This window comes from Natrix helvetica (genome assembly GCF_964273705.1).
Source record: "Natrix helvetica genome assembly, chromosome: 1".
Classification (NCBI taxonomy): domain Eukaryota; kingdom Metazoa; phylum Chordata; class Lepidosauria; order Squamata; family Natricidae; genus Natrix; species Natrix helvetica.
Genome location: NC_138548.1, coordinates 67,010,835 through 67,016,834, shown reverse-complemented (window position 1 = coordinate 67,016,834; position 6,000 = coordinate 67,010,835).

Below are 6,000 nucleotides of genomic sequence, written 5' to 3'. Positions count from 1 at the left end.
TCTGAACGTCAGCAGGCAAGATAGCAATTGGCCTTCTATCTCATTTCTGCACCTGTAAACTAGGAATATATGAAACTCTATCCAGAACTGAAAAGTGCATGAGAAGAGTAGGATTTTTGTGGCATATAAAGTAGGACTGTCAATCTAACCCGCAGAATGCCAGCTAACCATTAGATGGTTTTTGGTACTATTTTACTGCCTTCTAGTAACAGTTTGGACTTTTGCTACCCAGAACTTCTGGACCTAATAGAAAGTGCAAAGATGGTCATTTTCAGAGCTTTTTTATGGTGCAGTGCTCAGTGTCAACCTGTAGTTGGGGGAAAGGAATATAACCTTTGCAAGGAATAGCCAGCTACCGTATATTGTAACTCACGGATGCCTTTACCATGCTTGCTTTGCCTTCATTTCCGTTGGTGTCTAGTGAGGAACTGTTCTACAACACTTGAAGATAAGCTATTTCCGCCTGTCTTGTGTTTAGATCTTTCTGTCTTGACTGTCTCTCATAGATTGCCATTTGATCATCGCTGTGGTTTAGGAGGTTTTTTTTTTAAATGAATACATTAAAAAAAACAACCACTTAAATGGGTATAAAATATTAAATAAAAATGGGTAAATTAGGGAGGGGGCAAAGTTACTGCTTTTTTTAATCAAGCCAATAGTTTTGGCTTGTACATCGAGAATTCTAAGATCCTAGGAGCATCCAGGACCAGTTTGCTGTATCCTTTCATCCACTTTATGTGGAAGCAGACTGGGCTTTCTCTGAATGGAGCTCCTTTTAATCTAAATGTCTGAAAGGTTGCTGTAGGGTTTAGATTTTTGGATAACTAACTAGTCTGTTAAATAATTGTTTCATGGTAAGCTTCAATTAACTAAAATAGTTTCTGTTAATGAGAGATAATACCATAAATTTTATCAGCAAGTTTTCATTACCTGGCATGATGCAACGAACTGCCAGTAGTGAATTTAGTATTCATGTAGATGGTTGCACGTCTGACATAGATTTTGCCTATGATATTTTGGTGCCTTTTCCTCCAATAAATCAAAACATAAACATAAAATAATAAACAACGCATCTCATATTGGACAATATGCCCCCCCCCTTTTTAGAAGTTCTCTAAATTTGCTATTTGAGATGGCCTCATTCTTTTCCAATAAAAGAGAGAACTTCTCTCCCTTCCTCACTCACAGAGGGAGATACAGAGGGTAGTAAATTACACTTTCAGAGAAGAAATGGGTTGGAGCTGTGGAACCCAATTCCTTCCATGGTGCTTTTGCACCTTTCAAAGGTGAGAGCAAACTCCTCTGGCTCTCCTTCTGGTCAAATATCCAACTTGTCTTAAAGATGAGTAATATGTCAAGGGTGCCATTTGAGCTGATGCCTAACTGTTTAATTTTGCGCAGAACCATCTACTTTATAGAAGTGTGATTCAGCTGATACATTTTAAAAATGTTTTCCCTTCAGTGCTAGAACATTTATTTGAAAGTAAAGTTATTGAAGTCATTTTTATTTACTGTAAAGCAGGGGTGTCCAAACTTGGGAACTTTAAGACTTGTGGGGAGTTGAAGTCCACAAGTCTTAAAGTTCCCAAGTTTGGACACCCCTGCTGTAAAGGTAGCGTGGCATGTAAAGTTCTTCAACTAGTCTTCATTTACCTTCGGTATGCATACATTGTATATTGAGAAATAGGTTAAAAAAAATTCTTTGTAAGTAGGCTACCTTGAAAGCTAACGACTTGCATATTTTGTAGTTGCTACAGTATTTGTCACACCCTATTTAGAGATATGATTTTCTCTTTAAAATATATTTAGTTTAAAAAGGAAGATTAGAAACTAATACAAGCTACATGTAAAGTAAGAAGGAGAAAAGAAAAGAAAAATAAAGAAACAGCTAAAAGCACAAGAAAGGGGGGGGGAGTAAAAGATATAAAGAAGTAACTTTCAATCTTCTTTACACAGTTAAATAATATTATAAATTTACTTCTTACTCTAAGGTTATAACATGATTCTTTTCTTTCTATAATTCATCCTGTTTAATCATTAAGACCATAAATCATAAGTTCATTTTCTTGTTTTATGCAAAATTCCATAAGAAGTTTCCAGTCAACAATAAAAGTATACCTTTTTTTCTGACCAAATAAGCCATTTTGGCCAAGATATGATTTTCTTAAAGATGCAACCATATTTTCAGGAAGAATCTTGATTTTAGTAGTTTACAATTAAAATTTGGTTATAGTGGAATACAGGCAAGGGTAACTAAAATATGTGCTGCTTTATAGAGTTTTTGGACAGATCCCAACCATTTTGTAGGTGACAGAATGGAGAAGGCTTCAGGTTGACATTTAATGTCTTAGGAAACTTTCTTCTCAGATTTAGTGTTAAATATACAAGTAGACTCGACTTATGACCACAATTGGGACATGAACTTCTGTTGTTAAGAGAGTCATGACCAATTTTATGACTTTTTGCTGTAGTTGTTAAGTGAATCATGGTTGTTAAGCGAGTCTGGTTTCTCCCATTGACTTTGTTGGAACCCAGCTAAAAAAATTGCAAATGGTGATCACATGATCCTGGGACACAGCAACTCTCATAAACATGGGCCAACAGCCAAGTGCCCAATTTTGATCATGTGACCACAGAGATACTATAACAATTGTAAATGTAAGGACCAGTTGTAAGTCATTTTTTTCAGCACCATTGTAACTTTGAATAGTTGCTAAACAAATGGTTTTAGTCAAGAACTCCCTGTGTACAAGATGATGGTACTGGAGGCTTTCAATAGACATGTTAAGGTCAGATTAGAATTTATTACCACTGTGACAACTCTGGTCTGTCCTCATATGTCATTGAACTATTATGCATATGTACTGTAGATAATTTTTTTTGTGAAAAGAGATTTTATGTCTATTACCTTCCTATAGCTAGATTTGCAGTAATTATTTTTTCTACATTAAGCAAGATGGCATGAATGAACTCTTGAAGGCCCTAAGATTTTCTGCTTGATGACAGAAAGCTCTAGTTGCTTTCTAGATTAGAGAGATAATTTGGTGACTGACATGAAATCTCCAAAGTAATTGTCATGCTAACCATAGCTAATGTGGCTTTTTCAGTATTTATTTAATGGGGGAGGGGGCACTAAAACAAGTTGGAAGATGCTTGGAAATTAGAGGACTGAATTGATTGTTATCCAGCTTTTTCTATTTTAGTAACAAAGAAAAATAAGTAATTATTTTCCTGCAAAAGAGACTTCTTGTAGTCTGGTTAAAAAGACATGTAGTAAAATGCTTGATATAGTCACAACATACTTTGAAAGTAACATCAGTCACTGACATTCATCATGACCTGTATTCTGAAATTAATGTGCTGTTATTATCAAAATTGTGAAGAATTTTGGTCCAGTTTTGATTAATGATATTTAGTTGTTTGAAAGTCAAGACATGAAAAAGGTGCCTAGCAGATTTTGGCTGGTCATTGCTATCCTTAACTATAATCTTTCTTGTCTTATTAAATATAGTAAGAAATGTCCAGCTATGTCACTGGCTGAGAAGAGGAATGGCTCGAGCTTCATGTTGTTGTCATGTCACGTGTCACTTTTATCCCCTTCTCTAAAATGGGGGTGGGCATGGCCAGTGCATGATGCATCCGGCCTTTGGACTGCGAGTTTGACCCCTTGCCTTAACCACTACACCAAACCGACTCACTAACAACATGTATCATTTTAAATTGTATATATTTGCATTGTTAAAAATTTGGATTTTTCAAAAAAGGAATTGTAAAAGGAAAATTGTAAAAAAGGAATTAAATTGTATATATTTGTATTGTTAAAAATTTGGATTTTTCAAAAAAGGAAATAGAAATAGACACAATGTTGTACCAATGGGTCTCTCTACCACCACTACCTTGGATAAATGCCAATAATAATACTTTACAATAAAGTATTCTTTATCCTAAAAAGCTAAATTAACTTGTGTTTGATAGAAAATAATTTAATAAGAGATTTGAAGTGGCAATACAAATATGTGACTTTGAATAATACCTATTTTTACAAAAATGACAATTACCATATGTTTTTCATTCTTCGTATCTTTTTTTTAAAGTTACACAACCATTTGGTTATTTCTTTTGAAATGCTGTAAAATGATATCTCCTTTGAACCGAATATCTTACATAATTTCTACTTGACTATGAGATGAAGATTGTAGACTGCACCTTTTTAAAAATTTAAACAATTGCCCAGCTGGAACATTTCTTTGAGATGTGGAAAGCAGAAATGTTGACAATGCAAAACAGCATTTCTAAGTGTATATTGAATGAGAACCATGCTTTTAAATTACAAATGGAAGTTTCCCTCTTAGATATTATTTTTCCCCTGAATCAGATGTTTTTGTTTGCTTGAAAAACAAGAGAAAATAATATACCGGTGAGACTTATTTGTAATACAGTACAATATTGTGTATAAATATACTTATTTCAAGATTTAGACTACTTTCTATCTAGTCTACCATACTGACACTTTTTTCAAAATTCAATCAACTAAGGCCCACTAAGGTTGCCCTGTTTTAAAATCTTTTAGGTTAATTCAGTATGATTCTTTCACTCTTGCTTAAGTGTTGCCTTGATATATAACCTTCAACTTTCATCTCAATTGCCTAATCTCTTGTCTATAGTCTTCTTCTTTACCTGTTTTATTCTTCCACATAACCATCTTCTCCAACTACTATTTTGTCCCACAGTGCCATCAGAAACTGTGGAAACTGTGTCTCCATAGCCATTATAGCAAGGGTGTCCAAACTTGGCAAGTTTAAGACTTGTGGACTTCAATTCCCAGAATTCCCCATCCAGCTCTGCTCTGCTGGCTGGGGAATTCTGGGAGTTGAAGTCCACAAGTCTTAAACTTGCCAAGTTTGGACACCCCTGCATTATAGTGTTCAGATTACACATATGCCATCATTGTTTTCTGCTTGGTCTGTAAAATTTGATGCAGTGGTTTTCTCAGACCATATTAAGCTTTGTTTTTCCTAATCACTCCTTTTAGACTCTGAATTCTCTGTCCTGACATCATTTTTCCTCTTGGTTCTCAGTGAAGAATTTGCTTATTTAATTTCTAACCTAGAAATTAGACTGAAAGTTTATTGACTGAATTGTTTATCGTTAAAACAATTTTTGGAAAGTGGCAATAATTTCTGGCTACCAATTGATCAAGAAAAGGATCAACAATAATATGCCTACTCAGTGTGAATTATTTGCCTAAATGAGAACAAAATGATGTAGGGGAAGAAATGTAACCATAAATAGATATTTGTATGGTAGGTTTGTGACTTTTGATATCTAGTATAATTAATAGAAATCCATGGCCTCAATATTCTTGAATTCTGGAAGCAGCTGGATCTTTGAATTCTATAAAAAAAAATAACAGCAATTATTTAAACCAGAAATTTTTCACACTCCAACACACTATTCTGCATTTATTTATTTTAAATTTATTTATTTATACCCTACCTTTATTATTTTTATAAACAACTCAAAGTGACAAAATATCCAACACACCTTTCTCCTATTTTCCCTGCAACAACACCCCTACGATGTGAGTTAGTTTGTGGGAGAATGACTGGCCCAAAGTCATCCAGATGATTTTCATGGCTAAAGCAAGACTTGAACTGTCTCCTGCTTTTAGCCTTGTGCATTAAACAAGCTAGAACTGTGATGGTGAACCTATGGCATGTATGCCAGAGGTGGCATGCAGAGCCATCTCTGTGGCCATGCCCGCCGTCACCAGCTGCTCTTCTGGGTTCTGGTGTGCGCATGCGCTCCGGCCAACTGATCTTCATGCAAAGACCAGCTGTCCAGCATGCATGCGTGTGACAGAAACCGAAGTGCCGCTGGCCACCATGCACATGCACACTGGCCAGCTGCTCTCTTCTAGGTTCTGGTGCCCCAGCACGTGCACTCCAGTTTTGGCATTGGGTGCCAAAAAAGGTTAACCATCACTGGGCTAGAAAGTAC